General features: G+C 37.0%; 1 protein-coding gene across 1 annotated transcript in view; it reads right to left on the reverse strand.

Annotated features, from left to right (window-relative positions):
• The window catches only part of pag1 (phosphoprotein membrane anchor with glycosphingolipid microdomains 1), a 56,775-nt gene that overhangs the window by 34,160 nt on the left and 360 nt on the right, over positions 1 to 22,255 (reverse strand). The gene's annotated exons all lie outside the window — the stretch shown is intronic.

Below are 22,255 nucleotides of genomic sequence, written 5' to 3' on the forward strand. Positions count from 1 at the left end.
AGGCAATATGGGAATGTGACACCCCTTTTCAAGAACTCTCCAGTCCATTATCACTGAAGTGATTTATTAAAGTAAGCTGAACGCTCTACTGGGGCCCACAGTTTGTACTGAAGCTACGGCACAACCTTGTAACAAAGCACCAGACAGGCAAACACACTTCACTTAACTAAATTCTATCAAATACAGCATTTTAATAAAATAAGAAGCCGATTCAGAAATGCTGTAGTTCCATGTCCATTCTGATGTGAAAGAGGATCTCCTTCTTGAATTCAGAGATGAAAGGTGGGTCAGTCTGTCCATCCCCCTCCTCCATGGTTGATTTATCTGATTTCAGATGAGGTGAGTGGAAGGATGGGGGTAGTGCAACTCTCCCCCATGCCTGATTGATTTGGTTTGGGAAAAGGGGATAGGGGTGTGTCGGAGGAATAAGGAGTGTGTGTACAGTATGTGAATGTGTGATGTGTGTGTATGTGCTTGTGTGTTTAGAGGGAGTGTTCCTGCATAGCTGATGCTTACTATGACCTTTCCAGTAAACCCATTTATTACAGGCCCTCCTCTGGGAAGTGTTTCTGTTTGGATATCCCTCTCTCCTATTTTCCTTTCCATCTTTTATTATGTATCTGAAAATAACCTCATTTTAAAACATGGAGGCAGGATGGCTACATCATGACAAAAGCTAAAGGGTTTAATAAATGGTACGGTGGCTTACGTGGATATACGTCTAACACTTGTGCATGATAAATACAAAGAAAACGACCAAAGAACCTGGAAAATTTTATTGTTTAAAAAATATATACAAAAATTGCATGACATATGCAAATGACTAGATGACTCGATGCAAATTAGTTACAGTACTGATATTCTAATAAGTATATCATAATATCATGATGTTAATATATTGCAACATCATTCAAGCCTGAAGAACAAGTGCATAAACAGAACTGCTGTAAACCACTAAAATGGAGTCATTCCCTTTTCCTCAGTTGCTAGACATCTGGTATCAGAATAGAAATGAACCAATTAAAAACCTGCCTGCCACACAGCCGTGGGTGAGCACCAGAATATATTATCAAGTAGTGAGGGCAGGGATGACTGCAGGCAAAGCTTGAACTCAGCCACGGCTTACACAGCAACCCTAACTAGAAAAATCATTCAGAATAAAATAGGGTCTCCATCTACCTGCATGTTTGGACTGGAGAAAACATCCCTGCATTAGCAGCAATTACTTCTCAATCGACCACCTTGACATGACTCACATTCAACTTAACGCAGTGGTGGGAAAACAACATCATGCAGACAAACATACATCCTTTCCTCTTTACTTTGACACTGACATATAAGCCCATCATAACTGTCTGGCTGAGCGCCTGATCACTCTATCAAGACTGTAATTTGAGCTCAACCTAAAATTTCAGAGTCGTTACAAGGCAATATGATAAACCGCCAGCGGTGTTAGCGGGAGCAATTTTTCATGCGTCTCCTAAATCGTCCACTGGGTCATCAATAATTCTCTCAGAATATGTCTATGATGGCCATCACACACTCATCTGTCTTGGGAATGGCAAAAACTAGTCTACACTGAGGATGTAGTCTCAAAAATAAAAATTTTTTTGAGGGCCTTGTTAAAGATGAGATATAAAAAAGGAAAGACACAAATTGCATTTGAAGAGCGGGCAATCTCCCGCACAAGAATGTACAAATATTTGAAGCAGGTGAGAATACACTTTGAGTGGAACGATTGTCCATTGTCTATTTCAGAGCACCATGCAAAGCCATTCAACCCACCATTTACATTTATGGCATTGGATGGACACCCTTATCTTGAGCTACTTACATTTATCTTATTATCTCATCTGAGCGGTTGTGGTTGAGAGCTTGGTAATGCTGGGGTTTGAACCCATGACCTTCTCTCCAGAGCTACCCCTCCCTTTAATTTTATCAGTTCTACCAGGATATTTTTGGACAGTGGGGGAGAAACCAGATAAACTGGAGGAAACCATGGAAATATATGGGTTCTGGACAAACCTTATTAAATTCCAAAACAATCCGTCAAGTCAAGTCTCGGCTTTCTGCCTTCCATGCCATGAGACTTTCTGGCTGTGATTAACATCCTAAAGAAGGGTTTCATTGTTTTGTTTCCCATGAGTTTATCTAACTTGGTGATCCTTAAAAGCTGGGGGTCTGGCACAAAGCAAAAGCTGCGCAAAATTTCAGCCCTCTATCTATCCTCTAACCCAATTCCACAATTCATAGAATGCATTAATGGATTAATATCCTTCCTTGTTTTATCTCAGCAAAGTTAGATCAAGTTTTTTTCTCTCTGGTTATGCACTAGTGTTTATGTACAAAAAGAATTAGCAATCTACTAAAAATTCTAAAAGAAAACAACAATGGTATTATACTACATGTGGTGAATAACCTGATTAGTGCGATAAGCAGGTTAAACATAGACATAGACAAATCCATTAATGTGCAAATCATATCATGATTAGAAAGGTACATATAGGATAATATGCAAAATCAGTTCCATTAAAAATAAAAAAGGTACCTTATAAGGATGAATACATTTTCTTCATCATCTAAGAACAACTTCGGGATAGAACTATATAAGCTAAAACCTTGGAAAAGCACCACTAGTAAAATCTAGTCTAAACACACATGCATACATGTAAACAGTATGTTCAAGCCAACAGCCCTTTTAACAGTTGTATTGATTCAATTCCATACATAAAAAGCTCAGCTGCTCTGCTCTGTATATTCCGCCATTAGAATTCACTGGGGAGTTGGACTCATAAAGACAAACAGCACGATAGATGTTCCTCGCAGAGTGTTTCCTGTCCACACAGCGGTCATGAGGTCATTTGATTAAATCATCGTCTCAAAAGCACATTCTTGCAGTTGGGTTTCCTTCAGCAGCTCTCACACGGTTTATTTTAAACTCTCAGGCTTCAACAAGAAATTTAAATAAACTGGACAGAGGGAAGATCACAGGAAGCCCCGGTCTTTGCCCGGGCAGTCTTCCAGATCTCAAAGGATTTCTCCTGAGAGCAGGACAGGAATAGGAGCTGGAACGTCGTTCAGCAGTCCCAGCAGTATTGTGAGAATGTGGATCCTGTCACATGGCAGCTTTAAGGGATTGCCAAATGTTTCGATGTGAAAGATGCTCAAAGAAAAAAAATGTCTCAGCTGATGATCAAATTACAATTTCTGATTATGGTCAGCAATACAGTCTTGGGGCAAAATTAATTTTCCTATCATGATAGTTTTATTTCCTATTATAACAGGTGTGAAATGTAATTATGAAGCATTGCCAGATGTCTAAGTATATTAGCAAAAAAAAAAGCAAATGTGCAATTTTTTAAATAAAAAGAATGATGTTGTGTAACAAATTATCTGTAATTTACAACACTAACTATGTTTACATGGACAATATGTTTTTTCAATCCAATTGAAATAATAATTTGATGACAAATTCAAACTTAACTCATGGATGCTGATCAAATAGATGTGTGTTTACATGCTCAAAGCATCTGATAAGAATATAAGTTTTTGGACATGCGCAAAATAGTCCTGTCTGCTGTAAAGTGTTTAATCTGCCGGAAATATAACAAGAATATTAAGAAGTATTTTTCTCCAACTTTGGCATTAAGTTAGGCTTCTCATCTTTTTCGAGAAAATTTCAACACCTTCTACCTTATGAATAAATGATTGGTTAGATGTGACAGTGGGCTAATCAGTGCCCTTTCCTTATAGAAATAGGCCAGAGACACAATGGATGAAAGTCTAAAATAAAGTTGTTTGTTCTCATTAAGTTTACCAATCATACTGTAAATGGAAGCCAAAAAATCCTTCCTGAAAACTTGCAAAAGTCACCTAATGTTACCCCTACATGGGTCAAAGGTAACCACATGCATGAAAGTTCATTTTAATGTGGGGGTAACATCAAAATGAATAATAAATATTTATTTTTATTTCAACCATTTTTATTATTTCAAGTGAGAAACAATCAGATGTAGTGTGTACAGTCTACGTATGGCTAATATTAAACTGATTATCACCAGACCTCTTATTCTAAATGAAAAGTCATTCTGATAGGCTATTATTCCCATTATTAATATTAGGGATCATGTAAATGCACCTAATGGCACAAGCCATTTCAAACCCACATGCAATATAAATAATGCAAAAAAACAAAAAAACAAAACAGCAGTCATTGAAGATCTTTATCAGAAAGTTTTTAGAACAAATGAATAAACAGCTGTTTCTAAAGAGAGAACTAAAAATTTCTCCTTTTTTCTCATGTAACCATAATTATTCAGTTTCTGTTCCTACAGGTTAAACAGTGCATGCAAAAAAAACTTCCTATATAACCAGAATTATTATTAGCATTGTTTTTATTATAATTAGTTTATCTATATAAATCAGTAGACAGGAACTAACAATGCTGTATAAGTGTTTCTAAGAATGTTGCTTTTAATATTCAATAAGAGAACCACATGCATGAATGTTACACGGTAGTGTGACCTATACCATGCAGTTTTATAGTAGTACAAGTTAAGTGTTGTTTACCTGCAACAGTGATTTTCAAAACCATATGTGCTATGTACATATCAGATGACTGTGGGGAAGTCGTGCACAAAGCTAATTGGGAGGTGATTTAATCCCAACCAGGTGAAGTGTGTCTGCTGGATAGGCAGTAAAAACCTACTGCTGCAACAAGTATCGAGGGAGTGCTTTGATGATGGTTCCTTTGAAATGAGTGTGAGAGTTTGTGAGAGTGAGAGAGAGAGAGAGAGAGGGAGGGAGCTAGCCTCCTGCTGAGCAAGATTTTCCACGTTTCCGTGGAAACAAGGGACAGAAAAAGACAGACGTGAAAGTGCCACAGCTGGCAGTATTCGGTTCAGCAGACACGCCTCACTTCTGCACATGAAATGCCTCACTTCTGCACCAGATACTCTTCACTTCTGCACAAAACATACAGATTCATCATTAGGAATCTGTTAAGACCATCAATAACCCGGAATCTTAACCACAGCTCCAACACTGCATTAGCAGAGCTCTGCAGAATCACTTATTCTAACACAATGGAGGTCCGAAAACAATACAACAGTCCATCCTTGATACTATTAAGAATAATTATAGTCCTGAAAACACCTAATTTAGAACAAGTAACAAACAGCATGGAGAAACTCGACTGATCTATGGGGTCATTGCAAAAAAATGCAAACTCGGCAAACGAATCTGAACACATTGGCTTAAAATTAAAAAGTGTGTATAATAACGTGATTGCATACACGTGACTTAAAGAGGTGCATCAATGACATGAATTAACAGCTAAAATGTTGCACGTCTGCCATTGTGCATCTCTTATTGCTTTATCTCCTTAGAGGAAACGGATAATGTGGGAACAGAGGAAAAAAAACTAAAAAAAAACTTTTGCCCTAGTTAAAATTCAGCTCTGGATAAAATCAGTATACTGCCTAACGGTTATGTTCCACAAGGTTATATGCACATTCCTTTATAATCCTGGAGTCATTCTAAGCTAAACAGAGTGCACTTTAATAACTGATGCACAAACATCTGCTTTTCTCTACCTCTTAGCGCATGTGTATTGAACCAAACAAACAATTTAGCATTAATCAGAGGTGAGTCATAACGCTGGGGTTGTTATGTCTAGAAATTTCACTTATTTTGGTAAACTCTTGCCCACAAACTAGACACAGGCACCAGCCAAGTTACATTTGTGGTGGACATCTGATCCAAAGCTTCTTAAAAGCGAAATATTTAACCCAAGCATACAGCTAAGCAGTTGAATGCAACTATTCTGTAGTGAACTCTAAAAAATATCCTGTAACTGGAACCCTAGCACAGAATCTTAACCACAGAGCCTGCACTGCTTCAGATCAGTTCTGCACAATCACATTACTTATTGTACAACCTTCAGACTCTGGAAAATGACTACGGTCATGAAGACACTTAATCATTTAAGACAAGTAATAAACAGCGAGAAATCTCCTGACCCAAACCTGCCAGAGGAAGTGTGCACTGACATTAACTCATAATAACTATTCTCACAGCAAGAAGAGGTGAGAAGAACTCAAAATAACCACGGCGTGTCCACATCAGTGGAAAGTCGAGCATGAAATCTGTAATTCTTACCACTCCTTTCAACAGCAATATTACTAGGATAGCTTGCAAATACAAGTTTCTCACCAAACCGAAGAAAAGGTAGCATGCAAGTTTTTTTTTTTCACATTTTCACACTATGTTTCTGACAGTTAGGAATTAGTGTGAACCCTTTTTCATGACAGGTTGCTAATAGTGTATTCCATGTTCGTGCTTATTCTAAGAGCAGGCTATGAAAGCTCTCTCCTACAAAAACTAAACATTAGAGTCAGCCAGAAATAAAGTGCGACTCTGTTAAATGTCTCTTATAAAAAATCAACTAATAAATTGTAACATGTACTTTACATAATATGTGCACTACTGAGCAAAAGTGACCTTGAGTCACCCCTCATTTCTTCACATTCGCTTCCAAAGAGCCAGACTTTCTTGTATTTTTAATGTAGTCTTAAGAGATAGTTTTCCAGGCTTCCTGAATTTTTTTTTTTTTTTGGCTCTCATTTTTGGCAAAGTTTAGGCTCTCATTTTCAGTTCAGTCCCTGTACCTGAGCGCTTTCGGAGAAATGTTTTTGTTCATTGAACCACACAGTAACCTATGAATCATTTAAGCATAAAAACATCTAACTTAAGGCATGAACCAGTAAGAAACTGATGCAGATGATGACAAATGATCAGGCCTTTGATTAGTATACTGGTGATCTTGAGTGGTTGGAACAGACGAGAGGGGAAATGAGGTTGCTACATAAACAACCAGTTTTTAAAATTTTATTATTTTGCTGCCTGTCACAGTAAAACATTTGTTCCTGTTTATTAAATTTAATTCATATAATGTAATTTCATTTCATTCAATTCAATATGAAGAAATAGGGGTGGCTCAAGGCTATTGCACAGCCCTGTATACTGTATGTAATTACAAAGCTAATACTGTACATATACAGTGCTAATATTCACATATCGCTTTGGTCGGTCAGACAAAAACTAAATTAAAGAATGTTTAATACACTTACATTACATAACTAAAAGTAAAACATGGGAGCTTAAAAACTGAAATGAAATACAAAGAAATTCATCAACCATTGTATCTTCTCTTGGATAGCTGTGCTATAGGAATCTCAGTCTTACATACACTGGCAACGATTGAAGTTCTTGGAAGTTCAAAGTCACTGCATAAAAACTCCCACCCAAAGGTTTTAAGATCGCAGCTTCAAACAATGTTACCCAAAATGTATTCTGACACTAATCCTTAATCTCCATAAACTTGAACCCCAAGTAGAAATATTTCGGTTGAAACAGAATCCATAGAGATCAAAATTTAAAAACAAATCATTTAGGAACAGCAATTCCTGGCCAATTCTCAACTGGGAACTATTCTAACCACACATCCCATCTTTAATAAGAATTCAAAGAAACTATGTTTCAATTCCTTTTCCTTGGTCAGAATCAATATGAAAGCAGCTATGCATATTGTGGGCTTGACTACACTCAGTGTTGCTTTTTGAGGCCCAGAATCCAGATGGCTTAAAAATGTCTGTCCATAGCTCAGGGATGATTGTACAACCACAAGATGCAATCACCACTACAGACAGCCTGGTCAGATGACTACATGAACAGGAAGTTTTTCTCTAAAAAAAAATAAACCAGTTATTTCACTGGACCTTTGGCCCTTCCCGAACCAGAGACCTCTGCTCCAGTCAAAGCCCATAATCGTCCACCCACATGCTGATTTTTGTAATGATAACCGGCATCTGCGATGACTATGTGCTATTCACTCTGCTGTGAGGGTCTCACTGGGATTTTAGCCCAAATTGCACACTCTGAGAGCTTCTGTGTCAATTATTTCTGCTCATTGATGCTTGAGTGGCTGAAACAACTGGGAAGTAACATAGCAGTCACATGTACAGTAGATCGCAGTGTTGCTCTCTCCTGGTAATATGTTGAACTTTATTTTTTATTATCTTATCTTTATTAAAGCCACAATGGTATTTGTATTGCCACAGAATCCATGGAGAGGGGATTGTAAAGAATTAGCTGTAGCTTTATTTATTTTTGAATTTATAGTAAATACTGTACATCATTCTTCATGCAAATCAACAAATGTACCAAATCAAACCAGCCAAACATGAAGTCAATCAAACTAACTCAACTAACCAAACCACTCAACCAAAAACTAATAAACTAACTAACTGCGTGAACCACTCAAAACAAACTAACTTAAACAAAATCATTAAACCAAACAACCCTAGAAACAATTCTACTAAACAGACAATCAAGATCAACAACCATTCTAACCAAAACCCAACTCAACCAAATCAAACCTCACAACCACCAAGTTTGCCACTGTTGAGCCCTTGGGCAAGGTCCTTAACTGCTCAAATGTATAACGAGATGAAATGTAAGTCGCTCTGGATGGGCGTCTGCCAAACGCCAAAATGTAAAATTACACCCAACTTAACAACACAAATCAACCAATTCAACCAAACAACTGAAACCAAGTATCCAGATCAAGCCATCAAGCCAGCGTGAGCTTACTAACGTACGTACGATTGACTGCACTCACAAACCGCATGCAAATTATGTATAAATATTATGCACATCTGCCATCCATGTAACACTGAAAACATGCCCAGTACAGTTTCCCAGAAATTTAATATATAACAGAACTATTTAACAGCTTCCCTTTTTCTCTGTTTTACTGTAAATACCAGTATTAAAAACAGAACAAACTAAAACAAGAAGAGGCTTCGGTTATCTCGTAAGGAAAATACGCAGGTCCACCACCTCAATACTCATCACAGGGATGCATATTATATTTATTTATATCTATTTATATCTAGTTATATCTATTTATTCTTTTTTATAAATCACAGCGATCAGATAACCTAATAAACAAATGGCAATACTGATTTGAACCAGATCACAGATTATAGTTGAAAAGTTCACCTTTACGACCAGCCTTAAACATTACTACTTTCAATTATATTTCCATTAGCAAGAGACATTTGTTCTGCATATATTTCACAATACTGTTACTGGTGACGCTTTCTGCATTTTTCATTTCCTCCTGATCTAAATTTCAAGGTCTATCCCTATACCCTGCCTAGTCTTCCTACCACACTACCACCATTTGTTCTCCATCTGTTGCCACATGTCTACACCCAACACACACACACAAACACACACACACACACACACACACACACACTTACTCAAAGTGCCACTCTGACTATCATGCTCTGTCTTAATGCCTAGTTTGTGCATGTAATTTCCATATGCCTATTTTTGCAGTGCATGCTGCATACACAAACTCAAAATTCTGACGTTAGTGCACATACTGCTGATTGGAAGATCACATCCCAGCACTGCCATGCCACCACTATTAGGTCTATGAGTAAGACCTTCATCTGTTCAGTTGTATCATGTCTAAATCCTTAGCTATGCTGAAAAAAAAAAAAAAAAAAACAAGGCAATTACACGCTTCTGTACTCCTGGGAGACCTAAAGACATTGGTTGCTGCTGTTTAGCAGTGATGCATCAGGCCAGTTGTGCCACTTATTTCTCACCAAGTTTTTTCACCTCTAATTTTTCACTTCCTTCTGCTCTAACTCCTTGAGCTGAGATCAGCAGTTCCTACAAGACGCCACCTCTTCCAGCTAGCTCAGCTGACTAAAAAAAAAAAAAATGTTCATTTGCTTCCAGTCTGAACTCTAAGATATCTTTCTCCCAGACTAAAATTTTAAAATGATTAAAAATCCTGAGGAATTGCTCTAGAGAGCATCTTTTCCCCTTAACTTAAAAAGACGCTGAGGCAGTTTCTATTCTAACGAGGCAGCCAGAGACAGACGACTGCAGTCCTCCAGGCCCTGCATGTCTATCAGAGTCAGGCAGACAAGTGGGTTTGTGAGAGCCCTAGAAAAAAGAATAGGTTTTATTAAGCCCCAATGCACACTCACTGACAAACAGCAGCTTCACTGGGAGAAATGATTCTGAAGGAGAACAAAAGAATGATATGCCTCTTATTCGCATAATCATACGGGTTCATATTCTCTCTTTTATGTTATGCCGTTCCCTGGGCATAGCTGCTTATTTTTGGTGTTGAGAGGACATAATAATAACAGGATAGAAAGCAGTGGCTGTAATTATAGTAATAATGACTATGAAGCAGCGGGTGTCAAGATGATCAGCATGAACACTAAAGCTCCAAATATATATATTTCTACAACTATAATGATCCAAGACATTATATTACACCCTGTAACTATGCTCTACATTAAAGTCATAAAAAAAATAGTTTACATATGATTATGTATATGTAGTCATTGTGGGAGATTTTTAGTCTTCCACTTGTTAATGTTACCTAATTATAAAACATTAAACAAAACCTGTATCTCTAGTCAAAAGAACTAAAGAACGACTCAGGACTCTGGAGCAATTGATCAATAAAACCCAAGTGATCCGCATTTGTAATGCTTAGGTCGTAAATCCAAGCATTATCAAGAGCAGACTGACAGCTACATGCAGGCTCTAAACTACGTACATATATGTTTTTGCTGGCCCTTCTCACCAAAGCTTCCTCTTTTTTTTTTTTTTTAATTTGCTTTGGTGCTTGTCTTTTGTTTTACCATTTTAAAGGTTTTTTTTTAAATACTATACAATAGCTATATTCCTTCTCTCCTTTCTTGTAGGGTTCCAACTCAAACCCAGAGTCTTTGCCATTCAAATCATGTCCTTAGTTGATCTCGGAGTCATTGTCCAAGCCTGGGCGCTCTTTCTTGGCGCATCACCAACCTCGAATGTACTCAACGCTTCATAATACTGAAGTCTTTGGAGCCTGGGTTAATGTCCTTGCCAGATAAATGTTGGTCAACAGCCTAAAAAGGCCTGACACAAAATACGGTGGATAAAATAAACAGCCGTAATGGGTTCTAATCACATTATTTCACGTCGGTGCAGCTCTCCTGTTTCTGGCCTGCTTTGAGATGGAGGAGAGAGAACAAGATGAGAGCTCACCGCTGATGAGATTGGCTTTCATTATGGTGCCATCATCAGATTGACGAAGCTTTCTGTAGCCAGGCCTTATGGTTCCATCAAGCAGTGTTTGTGGAATGTGGTTTTGTATTTGTATTTGTGTGGTTTTAGGGGATGTGTACATGAGGTAGTCTACATTTATAATTACTCGCCAGCTTTCTTTCACCTTCAAAGGAGGACTCAGCTCTTTTATTTCCTCAAATTGCATGACATCATATAAAAATACCTCAAACAACTGGATAAAGGTGAATGAATGTAACCATACTATGACCATATGGTGTGAGCTAGGTTGAACTTTTTTTTCCTATTTTTTGTTATGGCTTTCAGTATAAAACCAATGGTTATTCTTGTTTACTTCTCACTCAATGCCATGTGAAAAAAGCTAAGCAAATGCATAGCAACATGACAGCCCCTTTGTTTAGTAGCTTTTTTTCCCCAGGCATTTTCTTAATATGCCCTTTCTAGATAACAAACCCCATTTCCTAAAGACGTATGAGGAACAGGAAGAGGGAGGGCCAGCGTAATTTTGAAAAGTTTAGAGCATGCAAGGGGGACACTATGAAAAATCCTCACACATGCTCTTTTTCAAGAAACCAGACTTGTGCAAGACTGTGGTTACCAGAGTGTGTAAGTGTTAGCTGCAGGCCTTAGGGAGAGAAATGCATAAAGCTCTACGGTGCTCCCAATCGATAAGGACAACTTGCCCGATCATTACACTTCTCACCTGATCAGTTTCATTCATACATCTTTTAGTTCAGAGTATTAAAAACCCAACCTCGTGAGTTTCTGTCTGACATCTTTGAATGTGTGTGTGTGTGTGGGGGCAATGATGTTCCTCAGCATTGTGTGCACAGGACCATCTGACATGACCCTCAATTATAACCCAGGCATCTTCCACATTTACTCATTGGTTGTGATTTAACTCTTATAAGGAAGGAAGCAGGCTGTCTGTCTGTATTATCAAAAATGATATCAAGAGGTAGAATAGCGCCTGTGAGAAGACTCTCTGGGGAGCCTTCAGCCCACCCTGCTTAAAGGTATAGTCAGTAATTTTATCAGCTCTTTTTCAGTGTCTTCAAAGTCACATTGCCAAATTGCTTGGTGGTGCAATTTAATAAAATGTTATATAAATGTTAGTGCAAGAGCTGTGCGCGACTTGATTGACAAGCAATTAGAGATGCCACCTTGTCCAGAAAGATTGTACATTTCTGGTCAAGACTATTTATTTATTTATAATTATTTTTTATTTTAATTAGCTTTTAAAGCCTGAGCAGTACGAAGGAGACTCTCGCTTTTTTTCTCTTAAGATATTTTATTGATAGCTGCCAAAAAATAGAAGATTTAAAAATCTTAGATTACAGTTGTAAAGTTCAGCTTTTCCTAACGTAATAGCTGTAGATATGTTGAAGACAGCTTGATGCTATACAAGAAAAGAAAAAAAAACTTCGACATTAGCTGAATTTATGGATTAAAAAAATATATATTTTTAGAAATAAATATTTTTAATTATGATACTCATTTTAAACGAGTTGTCCTGTATAAGAACATTAGAATAATTTCACATAATAATCTTTATATTCATGAGGAAAGTCCCTATTTTATTACTGGGAAAGGATAGGGACATACCGCAGTCACACCCAAACTGAATTATCCCTCTAAATTATTGTCTGGGTCTTTGTAATGCTACACAGCGTGTGCTGGATTACTGGAAACGGCCAGGCATCCACCAAACCAAGGCTAATGACACGCAGGGCGAGTGTGTCAAGAGATAACCACCCTCCCACAAAGCCTCCAATTTCCCTTCATCACTCTTCCAATTTGCTTTAATCGCATTCGCTCTGTTTATTTTAAAGATTTCACACTCTGTCTACTCTCGAGCACATATTTCTTATTTGTGCAGCCAACAAAATAACAGCCAATCAGCCAAGTCACATCTGTGTTGTCCTGAGAAAATTGCTATGTGCCCGTTGTTGATAAGAGAGTGTGCTCTAGCAGGCAAGATCAGACCTGCTGTACTGTATGTCTGGGCAACCGGGTCTGACTGCCAGACCTGAAACTAACAGGGAGAAGTTGTGAATCAACATTCTTTACTGTATCAGAGTCTTGAGTCATTTGAAGTAAAATATTGGTTAGAGGAATCAAGAGAAAATTTTCAGCATTACATCATTTTTTTTGTAATAATGACTGTGCATGGGTTTGTCACTCTTTCTGCTTTCATGTCAATGAAGATCATTAATCATGTAGGTGACTAAATTACTACTAATCTTTAGCGTAAAGGCTGGACTGATGAATTTAGTGCTACTAAGACAAGCTTCTTTAATTCAAGGGGTTTTAAAGCCATGAAACCTTTTCAATGTTGTAGATAGGGTCACTGAGGCTTACGCCTTTTGGCAAATTAATGCAAAGTATAATTACTTGTCATGTGTATAAATGCCTAAATGCCCAGGTGTTAGTGGGGTGTGACCATATTTCCCCCATATACAATCTCTCTTCATCCAGCAGCAAGGTGATGTAATGATTAACACTGTGGCCTTAGAGTTGAAGGTTTAACACCCATCTTTGGGACTGTGTGGTTGGAGATTGACTGTTCTTCCCATGTTTCCTCTGGGTACGCTGGTTTCCTTCCACTGTCCAAAGACATGCAGATAGACTAATTGGCATTTCCAAATCGCCTAAAGTGTGCAAGTGTGTGTGCGCGAGTGTGTGTAAATGTGTGTGTGTGTGTGTGTGTGTGTGTGTGTGCACGTGCCCTGCAATGAACTGGCACTTCATCCAGGATATACCCTGCCTTGTGCCCCAAATCTCCTGGGATAGGTTCCAGGCCTCCTGCGACATTGTGCAGGATAAGCAGTACAGAGTGAGTGAGAGACAGTGAAATATTCATTCTGATTTTTTTTTTTTTTTTTTTTTACACACCAGAATTACATTCTGTCAGTTCTGTCACATTTTTTGTAATTGAGGAGGAATAATATACACATAATCTGGTTGGAATTAATATACATTTTTCGAAGTGCTTTATGGTCCAATCAGTAAAGGGTATGTCACACTAGAGTACTGATATAAAAACAAAAGGAATGGTCTAAAAATGTAAGGTGTGTTGATTCACTCACAATATAAACTCTTACACTGAGTAACACGTAAGAAATCATGACACCTAAAAAAATTTGCCGATAGTCTTTCATCAGCGCAGAGCAGTATACCGTTTTATTTATTTAACCAATAAAATGGAGGCGGAATATTCTTTATGTTTTGGAACAGCTAAATATTTAAAAAGGTAAAAATTAATGTGATTATTATCTGACTATGCATAACACGCATGTCTCTTGTGCACTGCAGTACTTAAACAAATAGCACTACACCTCTGGTTGGACCCTACCTACACTAGCAAAAAAAGGTTCAATTCAGTATCCTAACCCGTGGTTCTTGAACCAATTTATAAAAAATCCACAGTTCCATTAAAATTATAATGATAGTGTAAGGTAGTGATTTCCACCTTCAGGCGAAGTTTAGTGTTTATACAGTATGTCGAACACGACAACTTGGGGTATCTTTTTCAGAAAAGGTCCCGAGCAGAACTTGATCTAGTGAAATATAAAAACATTAACCATCTAACATCTTTTTAAGATAACGTTGTAAAAAATTTTTTATAAGACTAAATTTCTTTAATACAGAAGTGAATTAAGTAAATTGTTAATGTTTCTATTTTGGTCATTTAAAACTTTAATGTACGATGCATATATATATATATATATATATATATATATATATATATATATATATATATATCTTCTTCCCATGATATCAGTGCTGAGCTCTCAAGTATAAATCAAATGGTACTCTTTTCATATTGTTGGCACCACAAAAGCAGTCGAGCTCCCACACCTCCTCAGTTCCAAAAATTCACTTCAACACACTGAAGTAGTTCCAAACGGTCAAGAAATCATTTAGCACAAATGGTCATGAAGCTCCAGCAAAGAAATAAAGAAGCAAATGTCGGACATCAAGCACGCCTTTGCAGATTTACTACACTTGTGTGGCGAATGGTGTAAACCTTGTAACAAATTACTTCAGGATGTTAGAAACATCCAGCTGACCTAGTGATCATGCTGTAAAGTCAAACACATGTATCACAGAGAGGACAATGAACTCTGAAATGCCAGGCAGATAATTAAAGGCATTCGCTTTAAAAAAAAAAGGCTAAATAGCTGACATCTGTTTGAATGATATTATTTAAATGTTGGCCTTTGCTAATAAAAAAATATGTGAAAAGTTCATTGAGTTTTGGTTTTACAAATTCATTCTACATTGCTTGAAGTATACAATAAAATACATTATGTTATTTATGGAATTTACTGCACAACATTTTATACAAAAGAGTGAATTGTTCAATATGCTCTCTCTTTGACATGCACAGAGATTTAACTTAGTTAATGAATTAATTAGAGTTTCGAAAGCATTTAATGAAAGTTAAATGAACCGTTTCGACTCACTACCCACTTCCTCATGGGAAGATGCATTCACTTCACTTTAATGGAAATATCATACAATACATGTCAACCTAATATCCGTACACTGATGAGATCTTATCACAGTATGGCTTTAAATGATGCCATTGTTCCAATCAGGTGGGATATTCTAAACTGGACCGTGCAGTCCGTTATGGAAATTTATTTGCGCTTGTTCCCTTCCTGTATTGAGTATGTATCCAATGTTGTAAACATTAAAGCACTTTTTGTAAGTCGCTCTGGATAAGAGCGTCTGCCAAATGCCTAAATGTAAATGTAAATGTAAATGTATTGCTTTAAATACTGTATACGGTGCTGGTTGTTTCAGTTGATCATATCTCTCCTGGTACTCGAGTAATCTTGACCAAGTCGTAAAGACAAACCTTTTTCTATCATAAATATTTACATCAATACGTTTCTTAAAGAGGACACCTGAGCAGATGACATTGCCTTGTACAGCGACCATTACTGCTTCAAAGCCATCAACACTCGGTGGCCTTTGGAAATAGGAGAACAGTCCAATTTTCAGAGGAAATGAAAAATCAATCTAGCAAGGGTCAATTATTTAGAGAGGGTTTTAAAAGTGCGCCCATAATGATAGAATCAATGTTTCATCTAATAACCTTGGGGGTTGTAGCAGCCTTCAAATAGTACGAAAGCGTTTGGAATGTTTTTGCAGTTATTGTATATTGGGAAATATGCACTGTAAAAAAGAAAAATCTTTAACTTCTTTTCAAAGCATATACATACAGTATACACTGCTTACTCTGCAGTCAGTTATAGGCGAAGCAGCAAGAGAGCTCAACCTTGAGAAGCCTATAAAAAAAACCTGAGGTGGGGAAGTGAACATTGCATCAGCTTCGGTCAACAATTCCCACATTTGCCAACACAAACTTGGTTGCTACCAAGTCAAAAAAAAAAAAAATGGGTGTAAGAAATGAAATGAAAGTCATTTTTTATCTGCTGCGCTGTGCAAAGCTGTGCTGGGCGGAATGCTGACCTTTTATCCGTGAAGCAGAAAGGCAGAGCAAAGAGCCGTCTGCTGTGTGAAGAGCTTTTTTAATATAGCCACTGATAAGTCTGATAAGGCAAAATCTGGTTTCGCATTTGTGCTGCGAAGTCCAGATTCGACAGGAAAAATAAGGATCACAAATGTGAGCAAAAAGCACTGAGTTACAATGTGACAAAATGTTACAACTATATTATATAACAGTTACAAATGAGTAAATCTGATTAAAAGAAAGGTATTCCACGAGTAATGATGGTAGAGCATAACAGCACTGGGACGTTTCAGTATATAAATGAATGAATCAGTACATCTCTGAATCACAGGTCTTTTAACAATTACACTAACTGTTGGTCGCTAACAGACTTTCACCAGCTTTGACAGTCGCGGCCACATCACAGCCACGCTGATATTCAGTATAACACCTCTCGTGTAATAGTGCTTAATTATGTTTAAGGTTAAACCTGTATCTTTTTAATCTTTGATAGACCATGCACACCAGACGTTTTTATATTAACTTGTTTCACATTTACATTTAGGCTTCTTTGCCATGTGGAACGCCTGGGTCCGATTCCCAGTTCAACTCCCAAAGCCACAGAACCAGCCACTACGTTGCAGGGGATTCTCAGTGCCAGTCTCAAGTCTGGATAAAAATGGACTGGCTATGTCAGGAAGTGCATGTGGTGTAAAACCAGTGCCATGGTAAATGTGCGGAAAAACATACAGCATGTGACCAACATTTACCAACCCTTTCCTGTCGATCTCTTAAACAGCACACGGTTCCTTTTAATACTTAAAGTGTACAACCTTTATGTGAATTGAATCGAGCTTATATTTACAATAGAACAATGTCTGTACTTATTTAAAAACCCCATGCTATAATTGTCATGCAAATGGTGCAAAGGAAGGGCAAAAGTTCCAATATTTTAGAGTACTTCCCTTTTCCTGAGCTACTGTGGTATCAGGCAGTTCAACAAACATTCACACATTTGCCGGAGCCTGGATGTTCTCTGCTTTCACTGAGTAATAGGAAGCATGTCTTTCTGAAAGGTCACGACTTTATTCTTTCACCCTTCTGATGTTCTATTCCTCTGTTCTATTTCATCCCCACTTACACACTCATACAGAGAGGCCAGCACCGAGGTTCGGGGCAATGCCGATATACGGTATGTCCATTCATGCATCCATTAGTGCATTTAACAAGCTATCCATAATTACATGCCAAAAGCCCACATTGGCAGCTTCTAAAGCTCTGTTAAAGAAAAACTTGAGAAGCAAGCAGACATTTGAATACAACTGGGCTTAAGACAAAAACCTTCTGCTGATCAGTTGTACAAACAGATAAAATGGGTTGCTCAGAGGATTAGCCTAAACAGAGTTTAGAGCCAAATCTGAACGTGATGAGCTCGAGGTTTTTTCCCCCATTTATTTTGTGTGGCACTCCAAATTAATTTAAATGCTTATTATACATATTATCAAATAACAAAATTGGAGTTTGATTGATATCTTCCGAGACGGATACGGTCTAAGAGCATTAATCGTGATTCATTATTATTCCAACATTCCAACATCTGTTAAGGAATTTATTTTCCACAATCCTTCTGATACACGGTGCCATTTCAGACTTATTTTAGACTTTATTAACCCATAAATGAAACAATAAATAAAACCAACATTTACCAACAGCTTCAATGCAAAGTTTAAAGGTTAGTTCATGTTATGGAAAAGGTAATCGAGGTTAAAGCTTGTTAGTGCAGACAAGTTCTGTGGTAGCTCTTTTCATGATGCATGACCACAGCAGTTTGAAATAAACACAATAATATTTCCGTAGGCTAAACACAGAGCAATGCTGACACCAGAGCTGAAATTGTCAGTCCTTCAGTTTCATTTCTGTCTTTTATTTTTCTGTCTTTTTTTAATGCTGACTTTAATTTAATGACCATGTTAGATCAGTAGAGAACATTTTGGACAAGGCCTTGGAATCATTTCTATTTAAATTTCTTTTAAATACTGCATGTCTAGTAGTTCGAACCTTGCAATGTGAATAATATTTGCAAAGTGGATTTTCCCCACCAGAAACACAGGTGCAGTGCAAATCCCTTAGGCACAGCGGCGCATCAGTGTGTCAAAACCACAGCTTAACTAACAGAGTTAAAGTTTATTATTTTCCATCATAAGCAAATTGCAAAATGTTCTATTCCTCTTATGCCTTAGCAGTTTGCTGACTATTATCATTCTTAGTTATTAGTGAACAACACACTAATGCATGTATAGCTATATATATGGTGAAGACAACTTAGTTCCAGTTGTCACTTACATTATAATAGCTATAAACAGTCATTTCCCCACCAGCTTATCTTTTTTCATCTGAGGTTAATAAGACACAAACTGTCTACACGTTACAAAGTTCCGACACTAGGGCCACCTCTCATAAGTGTTAAAGAAATGCCTCCTTTCAGAAACCATCAACATGTCAATCAAGAGATGTTTCTCCTTGTTAAATAAGTGTACAAGTAGAGCTTCTGCCATGCAAGCCCTTGTGATGTCTCACTATAGAGGAAAAACGTAATAAGCATTAATATAAACCCGTTGGACTTATTATTTATAAAAAAATTATAAAAAAGAAACAAACAAGACATAAATAAAACTGTCAACAAATCTGACCTCTATTTCTATATCTAATCAGTTTCTCATTCTCTGGCTTGCATATACATCAGAGATGTAGCTAAAGTAGTAAGTAGTATTAAATACACTGGTACCATGGCAGAACCATGCACCATGGTGTAACTATATCATGGTAGTCCGATGGCTCCTATGGTATTTTTGACAGTACCATGGTACCTATTTGCTAAAATAGTATGTATACCACACCATGGTGCATGGTTCTGCCACGGTACCAATGTATTTAATACTAATGGTAGAATGATGTGATACTAAATGCATGTACCATTTGCATCGTAAAGCGGTACATGTATTATACTATACTATGATACATGATTCTGCCATTTACTATAGTATGGTATTATGTACCAGGATACAATAAAAAATACCATAATGAAAACATGTATAATATTAACACTATAGCTGTAACTATACCACAGTATCCACCAAGGTTTATGGTATTGTACCACTGAAGTGCCATGTTACCTACTTTAGTAGTCTATAAAGTTCTATAGTGCCTATTATTGTAATGTCTGAAGTAATACAGGAATACTAAAGTACATTATGGAATGCACCATATTTTATCATAGTAAACTATTGTACATACAACAGAAAAGTGTACAGAGTTCTGTACCATAGTAAAAATGTAACATATAAGAATAATTTTAGAGGCAAGGTGTTAAAGGACAGGCAGGTTGGGAGTATCTATTTTTTAATACTTCCTTTTATGTGAGGAGGAGACGATGCCCTTCTTTACATTGCAAAACAAGGATTTTCCTAAATGTCATTAAATATAGAAAGTACGTGATAAGCAGGAAAAAACTGACTAAAAAACAAATAGCTTGATAGAGTCAGCAGATCTGAGAATGCAAAGGAGATAATTATTAAATGTTGATTGCTGTTCTTTTTTTAAACCAGGAAGATGGTACGCTCTTGCGTCCCTCCTTTATTTTGTGTAAATCAGTGGGGACAGTGTTTTTATATATATATATATATATTACAGAAACTTCCCTTTCACTGAAAACAAAGTACAGGGTTGACTTATTTTTGTGATCGATATCTGCACACAGAAAAGGGTACAGAGTTCTGATATTGTATAAAACAATTACAAATATATTATCTGTGCATATATAAAGCAATGTTGCTTTACTGCAGGTGACATCTTGAATATTGTCAATTTTTTTAATAGAAGATTACAACATCCCAATTGTATGGGAACAACGTCTATTTCTAGGTAAAGTTTACAAATTTTTGCTTCTTTTAAGAAATAAACGCTAGCAAAATCTAGCATCTGCCAACAAAACAAAACGTTCCATTTAAAATATTAGCCAAACTTATGCGTAAATAGGCCTAATAATGTTATATTTCTCTCTATAAATTTGAATTGACTCAAGATCAAGACACTTTCCCTTGATGTTTAACATTATCAAATATTTAAAAAAACATCAGTTTTGTCCTTTTCGAGGACTAATGCATTTCTCATTGACCCTTCTTCAACTCAAACCCTGCAAATAAGTGGTCAATTACTTCTGATACTTTACAATTACTTAGTGATTTTTTTTAATAAATCCAAATCACACTAATGTATGTATCAGATAACATAAATCATATAAAACACCCCAAGATAAAGATGATATCACTTCTTTTCTTTAAGACTGAATTCTTATTCAGATTCACTTTAAAGGAAACCACCACCCTGAAACACATTAAACAAATTATTAGAAAATATGTGCATCCCCCAAACATGTGTGTTGTATTCATGAGAATTCCAATGTTATGCCAGATGAGTGCAATGATGATTACAGTATTAAAATGAACATTGCAGCTTTGGAAGCTGGTCTGTCTGAGCCAAATGTATGGATGAGGAGTGAAGAGAGCTGGACAGAATACAAGGCTAAACTGCTGCCGCATCATTCTCTTAAGGTAGAGGAGAACCGATACCATTGGCAGGACTAACAGCAGGCAGACGAGTGGCTTTGTGGGTAACGTAATGAAATTGTTGACCAAAGTGAAAATCAACCAACATATCAATAAAAGTAGTTCAAATATAAAAAGAAAAAGTGCATTACAACATAAATCTTGGAGCCCAATGACAATCACTTATTAATTCTAAAGATTAATATGGAAGTCATTTGGGCAACTAAATTTAACTTGTTATATCAACTGATCATTTTTAATATACCAAACTTTAGAGTAAAGCTTGATGTTATATTATTGTCACTTAAAAAGTGAAAAAGTAAGGTACGGTTTAAACTTTTTATTTATCTCAAATCATTATTGGAACTGATGGTCAGCTACAGTACACCTACCGACTTCACACCAGTGTTTATTGCTGTAAGGGGAAGACAGGGACCGAAACCTTTTGCAAACCACAGAAGCACATGCGCACACATGCGCGCGCACACACACACACACACACACACACACACACACACGGAATTACACATTAAAGAAAAATTGAAAAGCTTTAATCAGCCTACATCCTATACCTTTCAACTGATGGAGAAAACAGAGTATCGGGGTGGAACCCCATGGGAGAAGATACAAACTCCACACACACACACACAGACAAGTGGGAAGATTCAAACCCACAACCTTGGATGTGAGAGACCATTCTGTTAACCACTAAACCACCAAAGACTACCTATTTATTTCCCTTATTATTATTATTATTTTTTTACTGCATCCTACATTACACTAGATTAAAGCAAAATATAGACAGTATGCAAGAAAAAAAAAAAACATGTCCTCTTAAATGCTGGTGTTTTGAGTGTATTGAGATGAAATGCTCCTCAGATGTAGATGAGGAGAAATGTGGTGGAGAGCAGGCTGGGAACTGCCACCAGTTGGTGTGATGGAGTTAAAGCCGCACCAGCTGGTGCCATAAAAGCCAACAAGTGCTCTGACATCATAGAACCAAACCGAAGAATGAATC

The sequence above is a fragment of the Clarias gariepinus genome, chromosome 3 (genome assembly GCF_024256425.1).
Source record: "Clarias gariepinus isolate MV-2021 ecotype Netherlands chromosome 3, CGAR_prim_01v2, whole genome shotgun sequence".
In the NCBI taxonomy this organism is placed as follows: domain Eukaryota; kingdom Metazoa; phylum Chordata; class Actinopteri; order Siluriformes; family Clariidae; genus Clarias; species Clarias gariepinus.